At 45.8% G+C, this 25,891-nt stretch overlaps 1 long non-coding RNA gene across 2 annotated transcripts; it reads left to right on the top strand.

Moving 5' to 3' along the window:
- The first annotated feature begins 2,688 nt into the window (after positions 1 to 2,688).
- LOC128931530 (uncharacterized) lies at positions 2,689 to 24,173 on the top strand. 2 transcript variants are annotated; one of them, XR_013533312.1, is made up of 4 exons: positions 2,689 to 2,997; positions 6,170 to 6,191; positions 9,421 to 9,518; positions 24,016 to 24,173. It is a non-coding gene; the product is annotated as an uncharacterized LOC128931530 (long non-coding RNA). The 2 variants fall into 2 exon arrangements; XR_008479958.2 differs by lacking the exon at positions 6,170 to 6,191 and having other exon boundaries at positions 2,693 to 2,997.
- Positions 24,174 to 25,891: the final 1,718 nt, after the last annotated feature.

Below are 25,891 nucleotides of genomic sequence, written 5' to 3'. Positions count from 1 at the left end.
CTCCATGTTGGACAGAGTTTCTCCATGTTGTTCAGGCTGGTCTCAAACTCCTGACCTCAGGTGATCTGCCCGCCTCGGCTCCCAAAGTGCTGAGATTACAGGCGTCAGCCACCGTTCCCAGCCAAGAGAAGAAACTCTTAAGGCAGGGCTCGGTAGGGTCTGCACCAAGGAGAGCTTTCTCAGTCCCCCAGGAGCAGGGATTTACTGGCCTTGGGGGAGCTCAGGCCCTGGTCAGCAGACCTGAATGCAATCTCTTAGGAATACACAGCGCCTTCCACCGCCTCTCTCCTCCCATCTCAATTCAGAATTGTAAGAAACACCAGGAGAAATGGAGTGAGCACCAGGCCTGTGCTTTGGTGGGGCCACGGTGGGTGTGATTTCCTTTGCACTGTTCGGGCCTGGCAGTTCCTGCCAGTTAGGAGATTTCTCGAGACTTCAAAGGCGGCACACAAGTGGAGTGTGAAGCAGATCGAGCGCTTATAAAGAACTAACGCCTACAACGATACGGCTTCCCTGTGATTCCTGAGCATGGGGAGAGTGCAAAGAAGCAATTAAAGTCTCTTGCTAACCCTGGGAGAAACGAAAGCAGATTCTATACGCAGTAGTGTGACCAAGTTCACAAAAATGTTATATTCACATTCGAAGCTACTGAGGCTCAGGCTCAGCTGCAGTGGGAGAGGTATCACCATACCCAGAGAAAAATGGCCTGCTATGGAAAAAGCTAACATAATGGCATGCATATTATTCTGGAACAAAATAAGTAGAATAATATACCTTATATTTCTGAATATATATATATATGAATATATAACTGAAACTTGTTAAGGGTTGCAGTCGCAAAGCGGCCAACATCTTGTTGCTTTCTCGTGTTTTCTTTATAAAACATTTTCCTTTGTATGCTCAGAACCACCTTCTTGCTTCCAGAACGTTGTAAGAATAAAATTGCATTTCTTTTTTTTTTTTTTTGACGGAGTCTCACTCTGTCACCCAGGCTGGAGTGCAATGGCGCGATCTCGGCTCACCGCAACCTCCGCCTCCTGAGTTCAAGCAATTCTTCTGCCTCAGCCTCCTGAGTAGCTGGGACTATGGGCGTGTGCCACCACACCCAGAATTTTTGTATTTTTAGTAAAGATGGGGTTTCACCATGTTGGCCAGGATGGTCTCAATCTCTTGACCTCATGATCCACCCGCCTCGGCCTCCCAAAGTGCTGGGATTACAGGTGTGAGCCACCACGCCCGGCCTTTTTCATCTTTTTAAAATAGAGACAAGCTCTCACCATGTTGCCCAGGCTGGAGTGCAGTGGCACTATCTCAGCTCACTGCAACCTCCACCTCCTGAGTTCAAGCTATTCTCCTGCCTCAGCCTCCTGAGTAGCTGGGATTACAGGCACCTGCCACCGCACCCGGCTAATGTGTGTGTGTGTGTGTGCGCGCGCGTGTGTGTGTGTATATATATGTGCATGTGTGCGTATTTTTTTTTTTTTTTAGTACAGACTGGGTTTCACCTTGTTGGCCAAGCTGGTCTCAAACTGCTGATCTCGGTGATATGCCCGCCTTGACCTCCCAAAGTGCTGCGATTACAGAAGTGAGCCACTGTGCCAGCTGAAATTGCATTTTTAAATGTAAAAGCCCCAACAGGAAGGAGACTAAATACTGTTCCCAGGCTCCACGCAGCTCTCCCACGGGTCTCACGTGGGTCTCCATGCTGAAAGCTTGGGATGGGGGAAGCCAGGGGAGGGAGTCACACATCAGTGGCCAGTGAGACTCTGAAGAAGGTGCTGCTGTTCGTTAAGACTCTGCTGTAGTGTGTACAGTCTTGCGTTGCTTTCTCCTTGCTTTTTCGAGCATTGTGAATTCCCCAAATGAGTTAACCGTAAATCAGCTTGGATCTTGGATCCTTTCTTTGTATCTGACTAGGGGACTTCAAGTGGTAGACTTGACTAGCCTTTTCTCTTGTGGAGACCAGGGCTTATAGAAGCAATACTGACCTGGAACTTGTGTTAGCCACTGCTAATGGCCTGAGCCTCGATTTCCTAATCTTTCCTACATTTCCTGAAAATGAGGAAACAGCTTCAGTTTCCCCTAAGGAACCTGCCTATAAAAGAATTCCATGAATCTATGATGTCATAAGACAGCAGTCCCCAACCTTTTTGGCACCATGGACCAGGTTTCACGGAAGGTAATTTTTCCATGGATGGGGTGAGGGGTGGTGTGGGAAGGATTCAAGCGCATCACATTTGTTGAGTACTTCATTTCCGTTATGACTACATTGTAACATATAATGAAATAATGATACAACTCACCATAATGTAGAATAAGTGGGAGTCTTGAGCTTGTTTTTCTACAACTAGATGGTCCCATCTGGGGGTGATGGGAGTCAGTGACAGATCATCTGGCATTAGATTCTCATAAGCAGCACGCAGCCTAGATCCCTCACATTCGCAGTTCACAATAGGGTTCTGGGGGCTATGAGACTCCACGGCCACCGCTGATCTGACGGAGCTCCAGTGGGAATGGGAGCACTCGGGGGAGTGGCTGTGAATACAGATGAAGCTTTGCTCACTTGCCTGAAGCTCAACACCTGCTGTGTGTGTGGCCCGGGGTGGCAGGGAGGGGCAGACCCCTGCTAGAAGAGAATTGAAGTATTCAGAATGGAATAATTAGATCTGAATTACTTTCACTGTTTTCCTAATAGTTCTTCCTCCCATCCCCCAGTGGGTATATTACGTCTCCTCTCTCTGAACCAGTAACTCAAGCATATATGATCTCTGTCTTGCAAGACAGCCAGAGATGATGCTAAGTCCATAAAGCTGTGACCCAGAGCCACCGAGGCCAGGCCAACGCCCCGTGAGCAGCACACAGCCCACACACATCAAGCTCTTCTCGTGAGTCTAAGCTGACGCCTTCAGCCGCAGTGTCTGACTCTACCGACTTGCTTACTAAAACATGCCACCAAGGACTTCCCCCACGATAAGGAGTAAATTCACAGCCTTGCAGGTGACATAACCATGTTCTTTTCCCTTCCTTTCTACTAGTTCTAGTTTCAGGTGGCAGTGATAAAAGGAGTGTTCTCCTCCTCTTAAACTCTAGATCAGAAAAATAAATGAATGCGAATAGACATCCCCCGCTCTTCATTCTGTATCAAAGCCCTGGGAAATCCATGCTACCACACCCAGACTCACTGAAGCCGACAGCGTGAGCTCCTGCATTCATTTCCATGGGACTTGGCATTGTGGAAATCATTGGATGGCATTGCACTCCAACACTCCTTTCAGGAAACAGAGAAAATGTGCCTTTGCTAGTAGGTGGGGTGAAAACTCGTCTGAGAGATGTAGGTTTCACCCTGCGTTCTCAGTATCGTCTTGTCAAGAGGAGCTATTACCAAGTCCCAAATGAGCCTGGCAGCACTACCCTCAGTGAGGTGTTTAAAACTGCCTTCCCTAGTGAGAACGAAAACACTGCTTTTGTTCCCATTTTTAAAACGAACTGCATAGTATTACCACTATCAATGAGGTGTTTAACACCAAAATTGCCTTCCCTGGTGGGAAGAAAAACACTTGCTTTGTTTCCTTCCTTAAAATTAATTGAGGTTTTAAAAAACTTCTCCTTATTCAACCAACAGTCACATAAAGGGGAGAAGAGGCGAAAATGGGATTTTAAAAAGCTGCCTTTGGTGGCCCATCAAACACCATGAGCGCATTCTTCCTGTTTAGACCACTTCTTCTCCTTTGCTTCAAGTTCCCCCTTGTATTTTATAACCTCGGCCTCCCTGTGAAGCAGGAGGGCTGCAAACAAACCTCTGGAACACTGAGCCGGGAAGGAAGTGGTAATTTTAATCGGCCGGGAGCTGCAGCAGCACAGATGCCAAAACCACCAAGCTCCCCGACTAGAAAATCCTGTCCTCTTTTAAAGGCTCACAGTCTTAGAGGTTACATGCGGGAGGGTCGTGATCGAAGAGGTAAGTGGAGCACGTGACTTAGGTGGGGGGTCTAATCATGATTAGCGAGAACAGTACCTTCTGGGGAAAATTCCTCCACTTCAAATCCGTCATCTAGAGAGAGGATTGTGGTTAGCACTAGGGGGTTTACTCCCTGAGACCTGACTGGAGGTGCCAACTGGTCCCTCCTCTGGCTGACTTTTAACTTCTCCTTTTGAGATGCAATGTAGAAGGCTAACGGGGAAATGGCCTGAGAAGCTCGGTGTAGTCCTTGGAAGGGAGCTAATCATGAGATCCTTGCTAGGATGCATGGAGGAATGAAGGAATGACTACATTGATCCACATATTCTTTTTTTTTTTTTTAAGATGGAGTCTTGCCCTGTCACCCAGGCTGGGGTCCATTGGTGTGATCTGGGCTCCCCTCTATCTGTGCCTTCCGGGTTCAAGCAATTCTCCTGCCTCAGCCTCCTGGGTAGCTGGGACTACAGACACACACCATCACACCCACTAATTTTTGTATTTTTAGTAGAGATGGGTTTTCACCATATTGGCCAGGCTGGTCGTGAACTCCTGACCTCAGGTGATCTGCCCACCTCGGTCTCCCAAAGTGCTGGAATTACAGGTGTGAGCCACCGCGCCCGGCCTCATCCACATATTCTTTATTAGCTTGCAAATTTTCCACAAGGCTGCTCTACCTATTCTCTAAGGTTAAAGAAACTTACAAAAAGTTAAAATCGGTCTGCAGTATTAATATTTAAGGGGGCTTTGGCAGATATGGCTAATGATGCCCCCTTCCCTCATTTCCTCAGGGGGTTCCAGAGGCGGCTCTAACCTTTAAAACTGCCTGCCTCTGCTTGAGACACAGGTGTTCTATGGCCACTGCCTTTTGCAAGTCGCAGCAGAATACAGAAGGCAAGAGAAGCAGAGCCCTGACTTTTATGGGCATAGAGTAGTTTCAAAGAACAAATGAAGACCCAGGCTGCCTCATATCCAGATAGGAAATGACCCAATGGAAAGGAAAACTTGAAGGGTGAGGGGGAAGCTAGGGAATCCGCTGCTGATATGGTTCCCTGAAGAGAGGCCCCATGTCCTGTCTACCTGCACCTCCAAGGCTGAATTGCAACGGGAGGGGAGAAGAAAGGGAAACAGAGAGGTGAGGAAGGATGACGGCAACCTTAGAAGGTCTGGGGGATCCGTGAGGAAGGTGACAAAGCCCATTCCCAGTAGCAGCCAGCGAAGCTGCAAGACTAGCACATTCCCTCTTCCTGGTATGGCAGGGAGGAGCAGACTAGAAAGGACGGTGGGCCATGTCTGGGCAAGTGGACTGAGAGGGCCTCACGGAGAACCCACACTCCCCAGCATGGCACAGTAGGTTATGGAACATTCGCTGTGCCGGAAAGAGGCATAGGCACAGCAGAGAGAGTCGCCTGACCTAGAGAGGCCGGGCTACAGGAATGCGGAGGGAGCAGCAGCGGCCCGCGTGGGCCTACGTGGACCGAAACCTGGTGGAAAGCGGCCCGCGTGGGCCTACGTGGACCGAAACCTGGTGGAAAGCGGCCCTCGTGGGCCTACGTGGACGGAAACCTGGTGGAAAGCGGCCCGCGTGGGCCTACGTGGACGGAAACCTGGTGGAAAGCCGCCCGCGTGGGCCTACGTGGACAGAAACCTGGTGGAAAGCGGCCCTCGTGGGCCTACGTGGACGGAAACCTGGTGGAAAGTGGCCCGCGTGGGCCTACGTGGACGGAAACCTGGTGGAAAGTGGCCCGCGTGGGCCTACGTGGACGGAAACCTGGTGGAAAAATGGCTATGTCAGGGGATGCTGGGAGCTCCTTCCTTGGCCCTGCCCCTGCCCTGTGTCTCAACACTGTGTCCGCTCCTTGGAATGGGTACTCAAATTCATAGAGAAGGAGGAAAGATCCTAGGTGACAGAAATTAAGTTTCCACCATTTGGTAGAATTGGACCTTAAAATAGAAAACAAATTAAATCAGAGAAAAATATTGTAGCGACATTTGTTTTCATACCTTGAAATTACGTACAGAAATTTGTACCTACTGTAGTCAGAATTCATTTGAAAAAACATGTTCTCTGCGGAAATGAAACAGAAACAATTGTTAAATTTTGTCAGTATTACCAAATAAAACCTAAGGTGTTTCTAAACATTAATTAGAGTTAATTAGATTTAAACTGTGTGACTTTATATACATCTCTAATTTATTTCTTATGATTCATAGGTGCTCATATCCCGTTTGACAGGTAAGGAAATGAAGATCCAGAAAACAGGAATAATTTGCCCATAGCCACAGTGGTGGGAAATAGTAGAACCAGAACTCCGACTTAGAAATGTCTGACTCCTAAGTTGCTATTTTTGTGCACGAAATTAGGCTCATTTACAAGGCAACGACACATTCATGAGTGGGAGCCCTGGGTACAAAGAAGCACGGATTTTTTACCCTTCCTGTTCCTAATTTCCAAAGGGTCCAATAATGAAGTGGATGGTTGTGGTCATAATCTTCGTTTTTGGATTTAACAAGTCTTGGCTCAGTTCCTATTTATCTTCCAGTCACCACACCTCATGAGTTAATCAAAACTCATTAAACTTGGCCAAGCAGTATGTGATAGGAGAGAGTTCTAGAGCAGAGGTCAGTAGAACGACTATGTTCTTCGGTTTCTTATTCTTGCTCTGCCATTAACCAATTGTTTCACCTTGGCCAATAAGTTAACCATTCTGAACCCAGGTTTCTTTGCCTATAAAATACATGCAATCTGTAAGGTCCCCCTCCAGCTCAAACTTTCCATATTCTGAAGAGTCAGGATCAAGTTTATTGTTTTATGGGAGGTGAACTGCTGTTCTCCAAACACCAGCTCATGTCTGGACTCCATCTCTCTCCTACATTCTGGCATAAGGGACAGGTGTAGAGCTTCACAAAAGGATGGGAAAATGAAATCTAATAATACCCCACCTTGGCGTTAGGAGAAACATGAAGACCAAAAAGATGAAATTGTCTCCAGTAAGGGTCTATGAAACACTACATAAAAATGTAAAAACTGCTATAAAGAGGTTTTTCACTTTGGCTAAAATGTGGGGATAAGTAAGCCATCCTGACAGCAACACCTCTTAGCATTGTCTTGTGTCTCGCCCAGGACCGTGGCTCATGCTGTAATCCCAGCACTTTGGGAGGCCAAGGCGGGCAGATCATGAGGTCAGGAGTTCGAGACCAGCCTGACCAACATGGCGAAACCGCGTCTCTACTAAAAATACAAAAATTAGCCGGGCGTGATGGTGCGCGCCCGTAATCCCAGCTATTCAGGAGGCTGAGGAAGGAGAATCGCTTGAACTTGGGAGGTGGAGGTTGCAGTGAGCCAAGATTGAGCATTCCAGCCTGGGCCACAGAGTGCGACTCCGTTTCAAAACAAAGAAAAAAAAAATTGTCTTGTGTCATTTAAACCTTACTACCAACCTTTCTTTAACTTCTTTTCTGGTATTTGGTCATCCTTCTGTTCATATTGCTGTTATCTTCATTTCCTTAAGTGTAAATTCTTTTATTTATTGAGTTTGTTATTTTCCTCGCAAGACACTGACGTTACTCAGATGTTTTATCATTCTCAGGGCAAATGCATGAGTCAGACCTGTACAATTATTTCACACACCTGGCTAGAGAGTTTATGTGAGGGATAGATACATTACTCAACAGGACCGAAGAACTCCCAACAGAACCTTGCAAACTATCAGGAAGAGCAGCTCTCTCGCTATTAAGTTGCTGAGCTATGAAAAATGTATGCTGTGAGCTAATAGGAACCATTTTGCCACGATATAGGAAGAGCTTGCCTGAGACTGTAGAGACGAGAGAAACAGGTTTCCTGATTATATTGTTTGTGTTGCTGGATCCCACAGTCTACCTCCGGACTCTCAATAACACAGCCAGTAAATTCCCTGAGTGTTTTAGCAGAAGCCATGTTAAACCATAATTTTTTGTTACTAGCAACTGAAATTAATCGAATGAGATTTTGATTAATTCAACCTGTAGAAAAAGCCCATAGTTCTCAAACTTCTCATCAGTAGATGCCCAAGGGACCTTTCTGGGTTTTGTTGTTGTTGTTTTTGTTTGTTTATTTGTTTGAAACTGAGTCTTGCTCTGTTGCCCAGGCTGGAGTGCAGTGGAGCGATCTTAGCTCGCTGCAATATCCGCCTCTCAGGTTCAAGTGATTCTTCTGCCTCAGTCTCCCGAGTAGCTGGGATTATAGGTGCGTGCCACCATGCCTGGCTAATCTTTGTACTTTTTTAGTAGAGACAGGGTTTTACCATGTTAGCCAGGCTGGACTCGAACTCCTGACCTCAAGTGGTCCACCCTCCCTGGCCTCCCAAAGTGCTGGGATTACAGGCATAAGCCACCACGTAGAGGTCAACTGCTGCACTACAGGAAAAGAAGGTAAAGTGGAGTCACATCTGACTTCCATTTACATGCTGGTTTTAGAATCTAAGCCCCATGAAAGGTTTGACTTCACAATCTACTTAATCTTCACCTCCGGACTCTCAATAACAAATTTATTAACATTTATTAATGTTAAGGCTTAATGAAAAACAATGGCATAAATCCTGCAGGAAAGTAGGGAAACTTTAGAATTATCCATCTGCTGTCAATTTATCACCAGAGATTAGATTTTATCCTAAAGGCATATTTTTGGAATATCCAAATATCTGTAATATGGTCTCTCTTTCAAAATTTTCTTATATGATGTGGAAATCAAGAGCTACCTGCCTTAAGTTGATAAGATTAAAAACTGATGATTAAGTATAATATTTGAATTTATGGCAGGTAGCCAACAGGAAAACAACAAAAGATAACAAAATTACGAGAAAAAAGGGTAGTATAAATGATATGAATTTCTCAGCTTCAACATACCGGAGTGAAATAAGTACGCTTAAAGTTGAAAAGTTAAGAAGAAGTGGACCAGGCACGGTGGTTCATGTCTGTAATCCCAGCACTTTGGGAGGCTAAGGTGGGTGGATCATGAGGTTAGGTGATCAAGACCATCCTGGCTAATAGGGTGAAACCCCATCTCTACTAAAAATACAAAAAATTAGCTCAGCCTTGTGGCACATGCCTGTAGTCCCAGCTACTTGGGAGGCTGAGGCAGGAGAATGGCTTGAACCTGGGAGGCAGAGGTTACGGTGAGCCGAGATGGCACCACTGCACTCCAGCCTGGCGACAGAGCAAGAGTCTGTCTCTAAATAAATAAATAATTAAAAATTAAGAGATTGATGTATAAGCATTTAATTTGGAGTTATGACAATAATCACCCAAAGAAATAAAGATAGAAATGACATGAGTGCTGATGTCCACAGAGTGAGACTAGGGCAAGTGAGAGAGATGGTTTACTTTGATTTATGCTTTTTTTTTTTCTATGTAGATGTTTCATTTTTGTGTGCACATTTATTTTATTTTATTTATTTTTTGAGACAGAGTCTCCCTCTGTTCCCCAGGCTGGAGTGCAGTGGTGCCATCATAGCTCACCGCAACGTCGACCTCGTGGGTTCAAGTGATCCTCCCACCTTAGCCTCTCGAGTAGCTGGGACTACAAGTATGTACCAACACACCCAACTAAGTTTTGTATTTTTTGTAGAGACAGGGCTGCCATGTTGACCTTTGGTTGATAATGAATCAACCAAAGCTTCAACAGGCAAATGGTAATTCAAATTTGAGTGCAAAGCCAATCCTGTGCCTCTTCCCTTTACAAAATTGTGTCTTCTTTCCATTCTCATCATACGTTCAGCAAATATTTGTGTAATATCTACCACGATAGACTAAGAAAACAGTGTAAGCACATTTCATTCAGTCGCCACTTCAAGCAGGAATAGCCTAGTGTTCAAGCCTGCTGTCTTTATATTAATACTGTCGGATTTCAAATTTCAGCATCTGTATAGATACAGCCCAGAACAAAGTTAATGTAATGGCTCTGCGGTAATAAATGCAGCATGGGAGTCCCGGTCACATAGAGTAGTTGAAATAAAGAAGTGAAGTTATATAGTGCCCATCCCATAGTAAGTGTTCAATCAATGTCGGCAACAAATATTGTTATAAAACTGCTATAGGACCGTCACACTTGGTATGATTATGTTAACTACATGTGTGAATTTAGAGGCATCAATATAGATGGCGACTGTGCCGGGTGTAGCATCTCGTAATGATGAAAAGCGTTTGTGACTAGCCAGAAAGTGGTTCGTTACCCTAACAGGCACTGTGGTGTTGGCTAAATGAACAGCAACAACAGAAGACATTTCTCAAAGTAGTTCCAGGTAAGTTGCACGTCACCCGATTCTGTGACTGTCCATCCCATTGGTATTCTGATTTCTTTTTTTCAAGGACCTTTCCTGAAAAATACTGTTGATGTCATCATTTTGACAAAGGCTTGTTGACGTATTATGAAAACTGGCATAATTGCAATTTACTCTTGTAATTAAGATTGAAACTATAAAAGGCAAATATAACTTGTTCTCATTCTTTGGTTTATGGCAATAAATCCCCTAATGGAGCTTAGACATGGTTTTCTCTTCTAACTGTTTTCACTTCCTGGTAAAGGACTATTCTTTGAAGCTGACATTTCTTGTCCCTGATCTATAAACAAGGGTTAATACGTATATTAAAATGTAGAGAAAACATTCACATTTTCTCCTGGAATTAAAGGTTAAGAAGTTCAAGTTTTAGACAAATGTTTGGAGACGAATTATAGGTAGCTACAGGCAAGACATACTGTCAAATAAACACCTTCAGATAAATGTGGAAAAGGCTAAATGTTTCCAACATGAATTTTTAAATATACTTAGAACATAATTGGTTAGACGCTGATCAGAATGAAGAATCTAATTAGCAGTAAGGGGAGGAGTCTATCTACAAAAGCATAAGAAATATTTTAAACTTAGAAATCAAAGCCTTCTGGAGTTTCTTGGTCAAACTCCCTCCTGTTCATTTGACCTATCTAAATGAGATGTGGACCAAGATTAAAATAGTATTAAATACTACGTATTTCTTCCTTTTATCTTTTATTAAAGTTGAATAAAAATAAGATGCGCTAATGGATGCCAAGAGAAAAATATACAGGAGAGATTCCTCGTGCACAGCATCAGACTATCTCATGCTAGGCTCACATCCGTCCCCACTTAACCTCACACATTCTGAGGGGCAATATTCAGGAGTTTGTAAAGTGACTGTTTACGAAACAGACTCTGATTTACTTTTCTCAGTTCAACGGTGCATTTATCTGCCTGGGTGTTTTCTTTTCTTCCTCTGTATGTGTGTATATATACATGTGTGTTGATAGTGAGCAGAACACAGCCAGGAGCAACAAACTATTTTTGGAGAAGAACTCATTTTTAATGTAAATGTGGGCTTTATAGGCAAGAATAAGAAGCTCTGATTGCAGCTAATTTCAGCAAATTAAAAAGAGCCTACGGGGAAAACTGACTGGTAATGATGAAATCAGTCAAGTGTGCAGCAATATTGATCTTCAAACACAAAGCTGAACAGATAATAAAATACAGTTTGAAAAAACATTTATTTTTATTATGAGGATATAGCAGATGCTGGCTTAAGTACTGGAATAAAATAAAAAGCCTATTGATTATTACAGCTTGTACTGACAACACTGTGTATACATAGCTCACATGCGTGTCCTCAGGCAGGGCACTAACCCAGAACTGGCACCCAGCCACTTTCTTCCGAGCAGAATCTCAGGCATTAAATATTTAGGTTTCAGTGAGTAAGGAAAAGAGAAGGAAATCAAACAGATTCCTTCTGTGTGTGCATGGAACGTTTGTCAAACTATAAACACCGCGTGTGCACAAACCCCTCTACTTCAGCCTTCAGTCCTCCCTTTGCCTTTGTTTGATTGACAAAATGTCTCCTCGGCAGACTTTCTGAATTAGGCTACAACAAGGACTTGAAATAAATGCTATGTTAACCCTTAAACAGAATTATTACTGTTAGGGTTACTTCTTACAGCAGAGCAGAAGCTTGTTCAGTATGGAAAAGGAAGCTGTCGGATTCTCAGGGTTTAGAAGTAGGACTTCAGACAGAAGATAGACACACTTGGACAGAGGAACTATAAAGGGCTCTAAAATGAATGGGAATGAGGCAGGATGATTTCAAGAAAAAAAAACTCAACTCATTCCTTCTAAAGAATATAAATAAGCATTTCCATTCCTTCCTTCCTTTACTCATTCATTCAAATAGAGGCATAACCAGGCTGGAACCTTCAAAGTTAGAAGTCCGGCAGGGCCTGGGTCACTGTTGGTGACAGATCACTTTTCTATCCTCTCGACGTGTTTCTGGCCTTGTTTCCACAGTTTGCTCTTACCATCTTTCATCAGCGTCTTTTTAAAAACAATTTTTATTACCATAGGTTACTGGGAAACAGGTGGTGTTTGGCCACATGAGTAAGCTCTTTCTTGGTGATTTGTGAGATTTTGGTTCACCCATCACCCAAGCAGTATGTACTGTACACTATTTGTTGTCTTTAATCCCTCATTCCCTTCCCACACTTGCCTTCTAAATCCCCAAAGTCCATAGCTTAGCTCCCACTTATGAATGAGAGCATAGAATGTTTTGTTTTCCATTCCTGAATTACTTCACTTAGAATAGTAGTCTCCAGTCTTATTGAGGTCACTGTGAATGCCGTTAATTCATTCCTTTCTGTGGCTGAATAGTATTCCATCATGTATCTATATCACAGTTTCCTTATCCACTCATTGATTGATGGGTATTTGGGTTGGTTCCACTTTTCTGCACTTGCAAATTGTGCTGCCATCCACATGCATGTCCAAGTATCCTATTCATATGACTGTTTCCTCGTGTAGATACCAACTAGTGAAATTGTTGGATCAAATGATAGTTCTATTTATAGTTATTTAAGGAATCTCCACACAGTTTTTCACAGTGGTTGTACTAGTTTACGTTCCCACCAGCAGTGTAGAAGTGTTCCCTCTTCACCTCATCCAGGCCAACATCTATTATTTTTTTATTTTTGATTATGGCCATCCTTGCAGGAGTAAGCTGGTATCACATTGTGGTTTTGGTTTGCATTGCCCTGATCATTAGTGCATTTGTTCATGTGTTTCTTGGCCATTTATGTATCTTCTTTTGAGAATTGTCTGTTCATGTCCTTAGCCCACTTTTCGATGGGATTATTTGTTTCTTTCTTGCTAATTTGTTTGAGTTCACTGTAGATTCTGGATATCAGTCCTTTGTCAGATGCGTAGATTGTGAAGATTTACTCCCAGTCTGTGGGTCGTCTGTTTACTCTGCTGACTATTCCTTTTGCCAGGCAAAACTCCTTCGTTCAGTCAAGTCCCAGACATTTGTACTTGTTTTTATTGCATTTGCCTTGGTGTTCTTGCTCATGAAGTCCTTGCCTAAGCCAGTATCTAGAAGGGTTTCTCCTATGTTATCTTCTAGAATTTTTATAGTCTCAGGCCATAGATTTAAGTCCTTGATCCATCTTGAGTTGATTTTCATTTAAGGTGAGAGATGAAGAGCCTACATGTTTCATTCTCCTACATGTGGCTAGCCAATTTTTCCACCACCATTTGTTGAATAGGGTGCCCTTTCCCCACTTTCTGTTTTTGTTTGCTTTGTCAAAGATCAGTTGCCTATAAGTATTTGGGTTTATTTATGTATTCTCTGTTCTGTTCCATTGGTCTATGTGCCCATTTTTATGCCAGTACCATGCTGTTTTGGTGACTATGGCCTTATAGTATAGTTTGAAATCAGGCAGTGTGATGCCTCCAGATTTGTTCCTTTTACTTAGTCTTACTTGGAGTATGTGGGCTCTTTTTTGGTTCCATGTGAATTTTAGAATGGTTTCTTCTAGTTCTGTGAAGAATGATGGTGGTATTTTGATGGAAGTTGCATTGAATTTGTAGATTGCTTTTGGCAGTATGGTCATTTTCACAGTAGATTTTACCGATTGATGAGCATGGGGTGTGTTTCCATTTGTTTGTGTCATCTGTGATTTCTTTCAGCCATGTTTTGTAGTTTTCCTTGTAGGGGTCTTTCACCTCCTTGGTTAGGTGTATTTCTAAGAATTTTATTGTTTTTTGCTGCTATTGTAAAAAGGGTTGAGTTCTCAATTGATTCTCTGCTTGGTGGTTGTTGGTGTATATGAGAGTTACTGATTTGTGTACATTAATCTTGTATCTGGAAACTTTCCTAAATTATTTTATCAGTTCTAGGAGCTTTCTGGAGAAGTCTTTAGGGTTTTCTAGGTAAACAATCATACCCGTCAGCAAACAGTGAATTGTGACTTCCTCTTCACTGAATTGGGTGCCCTTTATTTCTTTCTCTTGTCTGACTGCTCTGGCTGGGACTTCCAGTACTATGTTGAAGAGGAGTGATGAGGTGGGCGTCCTTGTCTTGTTCTAGGTCTCAAGGAGAAAGCGTTCAACTTTTTCCCATTCAGTATTATGTTGACTGTGGGTTTGTCATAGATGGTTTTTATTACATTGAAGTATGTCCTTTGTGTGCCAATTTTGCTGACAGTTTTAATCTTAAAGGGATGCTTTATGATTAAATCCCCTAACTGAGCTTAGACATGGATTTTGTCAAATGCTTTTTTCTGCATCTATTGATATGTTCATGTGTTTGTTTTGAATTCTGTTTATGTGGTGTATCACATTTACTGACTTGCATCTGTTAAGCCATCCCTGCATACTGACATGAAACGCACTTGATCATGGTGCATTATCTTTGTGATATGTTGTTGGATTTCGTTAGCTAGTATTTTGTTAAGCATTTTTACAGATGTGTTTATCAAAGATATTGGTCTGTAGTTTTCTTTTCTGGTTATGTGCTTTCCTAGTTTTGGTATTAGGGTGATACTGACTTTACAGAATGATTTAAGGAGGATTCCCTCTTTATCTTATGGAATAGTGTCCTTCTTATTGGTCTGTTCAGGGAATCTAATTCTTCCTTATTTAAGCTAGGCAGGTTGTATCTTTCCAGGAATTTATCCATCTCTAGGTTTTCTGGTTTATGTGTGTAAAGGTGTTTAAAGTCGCCTCGAATGATCTTTGGTATTTCAGTGGTGTCAGTTGTAATATCTCCTGTTTCATTTCTTATTGAGCTTATTTGGATTTTCTCTCTTCTTTTCTTGGCTAATCCTGCTAATTGTCTATCAGTTTGATTCATCTTTTTCAATAACCAGCTTTTTGTTTTATTTATCGTGTGTGTGTGTGTGTGTGTGTGTGTGTGTTGTTTGTTTTTGCTTCATTTTCATTTAGTTCTGCTCTGATCCTGGTTATTTCCTTTCTTCTTCTGGGTTTGAGTTTCGTTTGTTCTTGTTTCCCTAGCTGCTTGAGGTGTCACCTTAGAATGTGTGTTTGTGCTCTTTTAGACTTTTTGATGCAGGCATTTAGGGCTATGAACTTTCCTCCTAGCACTGCCTTTGCTACATCCCAGAGGTTCTGATAGGTTGTGTCCCCACCGTCATTCAGTTTGAAGAATTTTTTAATTTCCATGTTGATTTCATTTTGACCCAATGCTCATCCAGAAGTAGGTTATTTAATTTCCATGTATTTGCATGGTTTCAAAGGTTCCTTTTGGAGTTGATTTCCAGTTTTATTCCATTGTAATCTGAGAGAATGCTTGATATAATTTCAATTTTCCTTTTCTTTTTTGAGATGGAGTCTCTCTCTTTCACCAGGCTGGAGTGCAATGGCATGATTTCAGCTCACTGCAACCTCCACCTGCCGGGTTCAAGCAATTCTCCTGCCTCAGCCTCCCGAGTAGCTGGGATTATAGGTGTGCACCACCACGCTTGGCTAATTTTTTAATTTTTAGTAGAGACGGGATTTCACCATGTTGTCCAGGATGGTCATGATCTGCCTCCCTCAGACTCCCAAGATGCTGGGATTACAGGCACGAACCACTGTGCCTGACCATCATTTCAATTTTCTTAAATTATTAAGGCTCATTTTGTGGCCTGTCATACATTCTGTCTTGGAGGAAGTTCCGTGTGCTCATGAAGAAAATGCACCTTCTGCAGCTGTTGCACAGAATGTTCTATAAATGTCTGTTAAGATTATTTGTTCCAGGATATAGTTTAAATCCGTTGTTTCATTGTTGACTTTCTACCTTTTTTTGTTTTTTGTTTTTTTTGAGATGGAGCCTTGCTCTGTCACCCAGGCTGGAATGCAGTGGTGTGATCTGGGCTCACTGCAACCTCCACCTCCTAGGTTCAAGTGATTCTCCTGCCTCCACCTCTCAAGTAGCTGAGATCACAGGCATGCATCACCACATCTGGCTAGTTTTTGCATTTTTAGTAGAGACAGGGTTTCCCAATGTTGGCCAGACTGATCTGACCTCAGGTAATCCTCTTGTCTTGGCCTCCCAAGATGCTGAGAGTATAGGCATGAGCCACTGTGCTTTATCTGACTTTCCATCTTGATGACCTGTCTCGTGCTGTCAGTGGAGTATTGAAGTCCCACACTATTATTGTGTTACTATCTTTCTTATCTCTTAGGTCCATTAGTAATTGTTTTATAAACTTAAGAGCTCCAGTGTTAGGTGCATATATATTTAGGATTGTGACATTTTTCTGTTGGACAAGGTCTTTCAGCATTATGTAATACCCCTCTTTGTTTTTTTAAATTGCTGTTGCTTTAAAGTTTGTTTTGTCTGATGTAAGAATAGCTACTCCTAGGCTGAGGGGGTGGCTCATGTCTGTAATCCTGGCACTATGGGAGGCTGAGATGGGTGGAACACGAGGTCAGGAGATTGAGACCGTCCTGGCCAAGATGGTAAAACCCCACCTCTACTAAAAATACAAAACTTAGCCAGGTGTAGTGGCATGCAGGCGTAGTCTCAGCTACTCAGGAGGCTGAGGCAGAAGAATTGCTCGAACCCAGAGGTGGAGGTTGCAGTGAGCTGAGATCGCACCACAGCACTCCAGCCTGGGCGACAGTGCAAGACTCTGTCTCATGAAAAAAGAATAGCTACTCCTGCTCACTTTTGGTGTCCATTTGCATGGAATGTTTTTCCCACCCATTTACCTTAAGTTTATGTGAGTCCTTATCTGTTGGGTGAGTCTCCTGAAGGCGGCTGATGGTTGGTGAGGTCCTTCTCTGTTGGGTGAGTCTCCTGAAGGCGGCTGATGGTTGGTGAGGTCCTTCTCTGTTGGGTGAGTCTCCTGAAGGCGGCTGATGGTTGGTGAGGTCCTTCTCTGTTGGGTGAGTCTCCTGAAGGCGGCTGATGGTTGGTGAGGTCCTTCTCTGTTGGGTGAGTCTCCTGAAGGCGGCTGATGGTTGGTGAGGTCCTTCTCTGTTGGGTGAGTCTCCTGAAGGCGGCTGATGGTTGGTGAGGTCCTTCTCTGTTGGGTGAGTCTCCTGAAGGCGGCTGATGGTTGGTGAGGTCCTTCTCTGTTGGGTGAGTCTCCTGAAGGCGGCTGATGGTTGGTGAGGTCCTTCTCTGTTGGGTGAGTCTCCTGAAGGCGGCTGATGGTTGGTGAGGTCCTTCTCTGTTGGGTGAGTCTCCTGAAGGCGGCTGATGGTTGGTGAGGTCCTTCTCTGTTGGGTGAGTCTCCTGAAGGCGGCTGATGGTTGGTGAGGTCCTTCTCTGTTGGGTGAGTCTCCTGAAGGCGGCTGATGGTTGGTGAGGTCCTTCTCTGTTGGGTGAGTCTCCTGAAGGCGGCTGATGGTTGGTGAGGTCCTTCTCTGTTGGGTGAGTCTCCTGAAGGCGGCTGATGGTTGGTGAGGTCCTTCTCTGTTGGGTGAGTCTCCTGAAGGCGGCTGATGGTTGGTGAGGTCCTTCTCTGTTGGGTGAGTCTCCTGAAGGCGGCTGATGGTTGGTGAGGTCCTTCTCTGTTGGGTGAGTCTCCTGAAGGCGGCTGATGGTTGGTGAGGTCTCATCCACTCTGCGTCTTTTCAGTGGAGCACTCAGGCCGTTTACATTAAACGTTAGTATGGAGATGCGAGGTCCTTCCATTCTTTGTGCTATTTGTTGCCTGTACAGCTCGGTTGTTTTTTTTTTAATTGTATTTTTGCTTCATAGGTCCTGTGAGATTTATGCTTTAAAGAGCTTCTATTTCGATGTGTTTCCAGGATTTGTTTAGAGATTTAGAGCTCCTTTTAGCAATTCTTGCAGTGCCGGCTTGGTAGCGGTGAATTCTCTCAGCATTTATTTGTCTGAAAAAGACTGTATCTTTCCTCCATTTACTAAGTTTAGTTTCAGTGGATACAAAATTCTTGGCTGATAATTGCTTTTGCTTAAGAAGGCTGAAGACAGGGCCACAGGTCCTTCTAGCTTGTAGGGTTTCTGCTGAGAAATCTGCTGTTCATCCGATAGGGATTCCTTTCTAGGTTACCTGGCACTCTTGCCAGGATAACTTAAGATTCTTTCCGTCATCTTAACTTTAGATAAGCTGATGACAATGTGCCTAGGTGATCATCTGTTTGTGACGTATTTCCTGGGTGTTCCTTGTGCTTCTTGTATTTGGATGTCTAGATCTCTAGCAAGGCCAGGGAAGTTTTCCTCAATTATTCCTCAAATATGTTTTAGAAACTTCTGGATTTCTCTTCTTCCTCAGGAACGCCAATGATTCTCAGGTCTGGTTGTGTAACATAATCCCAGCTCCCTGGAGACTGTTCAGATTTTCTTACTCCTTTTTCTTTGTCCTCTAGGATTGGGTTCATTTGAAAGCCTTGTCTTCAAGCTCTGAGTTTCTTTCTTCTGCATGTTTGAGTCTACTGGTGGACTTTCCAGAGCGTTTGCCTTTCTGTGAGTGTGCCCGTTGCTTCCCGACGTTTCTGCTGTTTTTATTTATGCGGTTTCACTGAACACTCCTGCCCTCGTTTCCTGCATGAGTTCCTTAAATTGCGCTGCACCTTCCTCTGGTGCCTCCTAGATTAGCTTCATAGCTGAGCTTCTGGAATGTTCTTCAGGTGAATCCGGGATTTCTCCTCGGTTTGGATGCGTTGCCGGAGAGCTAGTGTGATTCTGGGGGCTACTGAAGAACCTCATTTTGTCATATTGTGACCGCATGTGCAGCTTGGGCTCCGGGCTCAGGTTCCCGGCTTCCCTTGCTGAAGAATGGAGCAGAGAGCCTTACCCCCACGGCGAGTGTTCCAGCCCCAAACGCGTTCGTGGACAGAGTGAGCAGCCACGCAGTTTACTGAGCGAGAAAGTCACAGCTTCCACAGCATGGAGGGGTGGAGGGCCCCAGAGGGTTGTCGCCGATGGCCAGGGAGGCCTGGGCTTCTCTCCCCAGGTGATTCGGAATTGCGGGGGGTCCGCCCCAGTCCTGGGTGGGGAGGGGCTTGTGACCATGAGCGGAATCTCTCCTCCTGGTGTTTGCTTCCTAGTTTCTATTGAAGTCGCAAGCAGTATGGGAATGTGGTTGAACAGCTGACCGACACTTCGAGCACAGCCTCCTGGTGTAGGAGAAGTACTGTTTGAGCTTTTCCCACGCTAGGATTTCCAAAAGGCTCCCCATTGGCCCGAAACGCTTCACTCCCTCCATGTTACCAGGTTTTCTAGTTCCTTCTCATTTGGTAGGCTCTGTCAGGCTCTCTCAGAGGAAGGTCTAGGGTTGAAGGCTGTTGTTCAGAGGCTTTTATCCCATGGGTGTTCCCTGGCTGTGGTGTTTTCCCCCTTTCCCTAGGGCTGTGGCTTCCTGGGAGCCGAGCTGTGGTGATTGTCACCTCTCTTCTGGATCCAGCCACCCAGCAAGTCTACCCGGCTCTGGGCTGGTCCTGGGAGTTGTCTGCACAGAGTCCTGTGATGTGAATTATCTCTAAGTCTCCCAGGCATGAACACCAGCACCTGCTCTGGTGGACATGGCAGGGGGTGAAAGGGACTCTGTGAGGGTTCTTAGCTTTGGTTGCTTAATGCACTATTTTTGTGCTGGTTGGGCTTCTGCCAGGAGGTGGCCCATTCAAGAGAGCATCAGCTGCAGTCATATGGGGGGAACAGGCTGTCGTATGAGGGGGAACAGGTGGTTGTATGGGGGAACAGATGGTCGTATGAGGGGGAACAGGCAGTCATATGGGGGAACAGGTGGTCATATGGGGAGGAACAGGCAGTCATAAGAGGGGGAACAGGTGGTCGTATGGGGGGAACAGGCCGTCATAAGAGGGGGAATAGGTGGTCGTATGGGGGGAACAGGCCGTCATAAGAGGGGGAACAGGTGGTCATATGGGGAGGAACAGGCAGTCATAAGAGGGGGAACAGGTGGTCATATGGGGAGGAACAGGCAGTCATAAGAGGGGGAACAGGTGGTCGTATGGGGGGAACAGGCCGTCATAAGAGGGGGAATAGGTGGTCGTATGGGGGGAACAGGCCGTCATAAGAGGGGGAACAGGTGGTCATATGGGGAGGAACAGGCAGTCATAAGAGGGGGAACAGGTGGTCATATGGGGAGGAACAGGCAGTCATAAGAGGGGGAACAGGTGGTCGTATGGGGAGGAGCAGGCAGTCTTAAGGGGGAACAGGAGGTCGTATGAGGGGGAACAGGAGGTCGTATGGGGGAACAGATGGTCGTATGGGGAGGAGCAGGCAGTCTTAAGGGGGAACAGGAGGTCGTATGAGGGGGAACAGGTGGTCGTATGGGGGGAACAGGAGGTCGTATGGGGGAACAGGCAGTTGTATGGGGGAACAGGTGGTAGTATGGGGGAACAGGTGGCCGTATGAGGGGGAACAGGAGGTCGTATGAGGGGGAACAGGAGGTCGTATGAGGGGGAACAGGCGGTTGTATGGGGGAACAGGTGGTAGTATGGGGGAATAGGCCATCATATGGGGGAACAGGCGGCCATATGAGGGGGAACAGGCGGTCGTATGGGAGGAACAGGTGGTCATATGGGGGAACAGGCGGTCGTATGGGAGGAACAGGTGGTCATATGGGGGAACAGGCGGTCATATGGGGGAACAGGTGGTCGTATGGGGGGAACAGGTGGTCGTATGGGGGGAACAGGCAGTCGTATGGGGGAACAGGTGGTCGTATGGGAGCAACAGGTGGTCATATGGGGGAACAGGCGGTCGTATGGGGGGAACAGGCGGTCGTATGGGGGGAACAGGCAGATGTATGGGGGAACAGGCGGTCATATGGGGGGGAACAGGCGGTCACCTGAGGGGGGAACAGGAGGTCGTGTGAGGGGGACAGGTGGTCGTATGGGGGGAACAGGTGGTCGTATGGGAGGAACAGGTGGTCATATGGGGGAACAGGCGGTCGTATGGGGGGAACAGGCGGTCGTATGGGGGGAACAGGCGGTCATATGGGGGGGAACAGGCGGTCACCTGAGGGGGGAACAGGAGGTCGTGTGAGGGGGACAGGTGGTCGTATGGGGGGAACAGGTGGTCGTATGGGAGGAACAGGTGGTCGTATGGGGGAACAGGCGGTCGTATGGGGGGAACAGGCGGTCGTATGGGGGGAACAGGCGGTCATATGGGGGGGAACAGGCGGTCACCTGAGGGGGGAACAGGAGGTCGTGTGAGGGGGACAGGTGGTCGTATGGGGGGAACAGGTGGTTGTATGGGAGGAACAGGTGGTCATATGGGGGAACAGGCGGTCGTATGGGGGGAACAGGCGGTCGTATGGGGGGAACAGGCGGTCATATGGGGGGGAACAGGCGGTCACCTGAGGGGGGAACAGGAGGTCGTGTGAGGGGGACAGGTGGTCGTATGGGGGAACAGGCCATCGTATGGGGGGACAGGCAGTTGTATGGGGGGGCATGTGGTGGGCAGGGCTCTAGAAACCCCAAGAGGATCTGCCCTTTGTCTTCAGCTATCTGAAGTGGGTAGGGAGGACGATTAGGTGGGTGCAGGGCTAGACACGTCTGGGCTCAGATTCTCCTTGGGAGAGTCTTGCCATGGCGGCTGTGGGGGATGGGTTGAGACTCCCAGCTGAAGGGGGTTATGTTACTAGGAGGATTATGGCTGCCTCTGCTGTGCCATGCAGGTCATCGGAGAAGTGGGGGAAAGCACAGTCTCTCATGCAACCCAAAGGGCCAGTCTTACTCCCCCCATGCCCCCATCAAGAGCACCAAGTCTGTTTCTAGCAGTGGGCATCAGGGCTAAGAACCTGCCCCAGGCTCCCACCTCCCAGCTGCGTAGGCGAGTAAGGCATTCGTGCTTTCCCTACCTGTGGAGTCGGATTCCTGCCCTCCCCCGAGTTCTGGCCAGGACATGACTCCAGCAGCTCAAATTGTTAAAAGTTCAGCTGGAGGCTTCCTTCTCCTGGTGGCCTTTCCCAGTGCCTCTGGCAGCCCCCCTCAAGGACCCCTGTGAGGCGAGGCAGAGTTGGCTTGTGAGGGGACCCAGCAAGCCCACAGCATTCTTCCGGCTGCCTCCTCTACCCCCGTATTTCACTGACTCTCTAAATTGATTCAGCTCCAGGTAAGGTCAGAATCTTCTGTGATCTACACCTCCAGGTTTCCCAGTGAAGGTTTATATGTAAGGGCAGACAACCCCCCTTTCCCACTCACAGCGTTTGGGGTGTCTCCCAGGTCGTGCAGGACCAATCCCCTTCCTCCAGAGGGTCTGTGGGCTCTCTCGGCTTTCCTGACTTCTGGAGCAGAAGTTCACAGTGCAAGGCTCCACACACTGCTCTGTCCGCCCGAGTGGGAGCTGCAATCCGGCCCTGGCTCACATCAGCCGAGGTCCTCCCCCTTTCATCAAAGTCTTAAAACAAACATCACGTCAGCAAAACACCTTACATTTGTGGAGGAGGTGAGCCTTTTGCAACACGTGCACTCCCATCTGATTACATTCCCAGTGCTGGCTGTCACAATGCCGCCATTACATGGGGAGAGACAGAGAATAAAAAAAACCAGTTTTAAAATGTGGTAATTTCTAACACTGCAACTGCTACAAAACCACTAAAAAATGCAATAGAGAGAGAGTGGGTTTGGCACAGAGGGCTGTCGTCATTGTCACGGATGCCCTCTCAGATGATAAGCAGAGGCTTGCCCTGTCCAAGGTCTGCGTGGACAGCTTTCTACATAAAGGAAGCCGGGGGTGCAAGGCCCTGAGGCCAGAAGGAGCTGGGCACATTTCGGGAACCTCCGGCCGGAGGATAGCAAACTATGCCAGAGCGCAGGACTGTGGCGGGAGATGCTGAAGACAGACAAGAACTAGAGAGGGAGGACTTACAAGTCATAGCCTGGGGTTGAGACTTTATGCTGAGGGCCATGGGAAGGCACTGAAAGGGATGTGGAAGTAATTAACTGGGAACATTTTTAAGTGAATATATTGTCCCCAGAAAGTTTGTGAAGCAGCTTATATCCACTGTTTACTTTTTACATAAATAAATTAATGCCTGTTTTTTTTTTTTTTTTTTGAGATGGAGTTTTGCTCTTGTTGCCCAGGCTGGAGTGCAACCTCTGCCTCCTGGGTTCAAGCGATTCTCCTGCCCAGCCTCCCGAGTAGCTGGGATTACAGGCATGTGCCACCACGCCTCGCTAATTCTGTATTTTTAGTAGAGACAGGGTTTCTCCATGTTGGTCAGGGTGGTCTCAAATTCCTGACCTCTGGGGATCCACCTGCCTTGGCCTCCCAAAGTGCTGGGATGACAGGTATGAGCCACTGTGCCTGGCCTTTTTTTTTTTTTTTTTTTTTTGAGATGGAGTCTCGCTCTTGTCACCCAGGCTGGAGTGCAGTGGCACGATCTCAGCTCACTGCCACCTCCACCTCCCAGGTTAGAGCAATTCTATCTCAGCCTCCCGTGTAGCTCGGATTACAGGTGCATGCCACCACTCCCAGCAAAATTTTGTATTTTTAGTAGAGACAGGCTTTTATCATATTGGTCATGCTGGTCTCAAACTCCTGACCTCAGGTGATCTGCCCACCTCGGCCTTCCAAAGTGCTGGGATTACAGGGGTGAGCCACCATGCCCGACCTAATTTACACCTATTAATGTATTTTTCCCAAATGCAAACAGCTCTGGTTTTCATTTTCTTAAAATACTTGAGATTCTTTCACTGTGAATCCTCCCAAGTACCTATATTTTATAATACTCTGTTTCTTTACCTAATTAATTATAGTTACAGTTATAGCAAATTAATAATTGGAATAATTATCTTTGTCTTTTCTTATAGACTGTAAGCTCCTGTGTGCAGATCGAGTGCTCGAACGCTCAGCACATAACTGAGATGCCAGAAGATACTTTAGTTAAATTACTATAGTTCTGTAAGCTTTCTTCGCTTACTGTAATATGAGTACTTCTCGTATCACTAAACTTCTGTGTTCCACACTTTTGTATAGTTGCAACGTCTTATTGTTGACTAACGAAGTTCTTCCAAGTTTCCAGAACAAATTTTTATTCTACACAAAAAAGTTCCTGTTTGCTTAAATCTTTAACTCACGGGGATTTGTTAGGTCCCTGGGCTGCCATCTGGCCTCAGCATAAATAACATCAAAATTGAATTTTTTTTTTTTTTTTTGCCAGTTTGAGCTTATAAGGTTGCTCAGGTTAGCCTTGAACTCATGACCTCACCTTCGCAAGCGCCACGACCTCCAGCAGGAGCCACTTTGGACCCCGAAATTGAATTTTTTAAAGTCTCTCCTAATATGTTATGGGTTGAATTATGTCCCTGAAAAAGGTATGTTGAAGTCTTAACCCGAGTACCCGCGAATGTGACCTTATTTAGAAGCAGCGTCATTGGAGATTAGTTAAGATGAGTTCATACTGGTGTAGGGGTAGGCCCTTAAACCAATCTAATAATTTGCATCCTTATTTAGAAAGAGAAGGTGTGAGAAGAGACAGAGACGTACACGGCAAGACCCCTGCAAGGACTGCAGTTATGCTGCCTCCGGCCCAGGCACTGCCAGAAGCCAGGAGGGAGGCTCGGCAGAGACCCTGCCCCTGGATCCTCAGAGGCAACACGGCCCTGCTGACCCCTGGAGCTTGGACTTCCGGCACCTCCACAACGGAGAGGTGATAAATTGCTGTTGCTCTAAGCCACCTACTTAGTGGTACTTTGTGATGATGGTCCTGGAAAATAATCCACAATCGGAGAGAGCTGAATGCGAAACGACACTCTGATTATGCGGGCGGAGATCGCACGGATCTGTCCTGTCACAGTCCAGAGACACGGAGCTGGATCCCAAGTCTTAGGGACGAGAGTCAAAGGGGTCATTTACAAAATTAAACACCCGCCCAGTTAAATCTGAATTTTAGGAAGTCATATTAAGTAATACCGGGGCATACTTATACTTTAAAAAAGGGTTTGTTTATCTGAAATTCAAACATAACTGAGCATCCTGTGTTTTTATTCGATAAATCTGTCAAGCCTATGAATCATATTAAGTAATACCGGGACATACTTATACTTTAAAAAAGGGTTTGTCTGAAATTCAAATATAACTGAGCATCCTGTGTTTTTATTCGATAAATCTGTCAAGCCTCCGAAGGTGCCCACCAGGAGGTAAAGGAGCCTTTGGGACAGGCTAGGGCAGGCGGTGTCTTCCCTTTGGAGGACTCACCTGACTGTCCACATGTAACGGGAGCTGGCCCAGAGAGGTGGAAGCAATCAGCGCAAATCGTCACCAGGCTCAGTGAGATGCGTTTGGAAAAGGTAAAAAAGATGCCTCTGAGAATCAGAGAAGCAAAGCAAGTGATTGCTAGAAGACTGCTGTGAAACGGGTGGGTGAAGCCCCACTGGAAATGAGGAAAATAAAAATAAATCCTCCTATTGGCATGACTTGTGCTTTGTGACATCTATTAACCCAGTGGAAATATTACCTTGAAATACCAGAGATTGTGACTAAGACGCTGGAAGAGGGACATAAGAAAGAATGTTTAGTTTCTATTTACTACCAGAAGAGGCTCAGTGAATTGCTGAAGTATAACACAGAAAAGAAAAATTATTTTAAGGCTGGGTGCAGTGGCTCACACCTGTAGTCCCAGCACTTGGAATGGCCTAGGTGGACAGATCACCTGAGGTCAGGAGTTTGAGACCAGCCTGTCCAACG

The sequence above is a fragment of the Callithrix jacchus genome, chromosome 3 (genome assembly GCF_049354715.1).
Source record: "Callithrix jacchus isolate 240 chromosome 3, calJac240_pri, whole genome shotgun sequence".
In the NCBI taxonomy this organism is placed as follows: Eukaryota; Metazoa; Chordata; class Mammalia; order Primates; family Cebidae; genus Callithrix; species Callithrix jacchus.
This window is presented reverse-complemented; position numbering and strand designations above follow the sequence as displayed.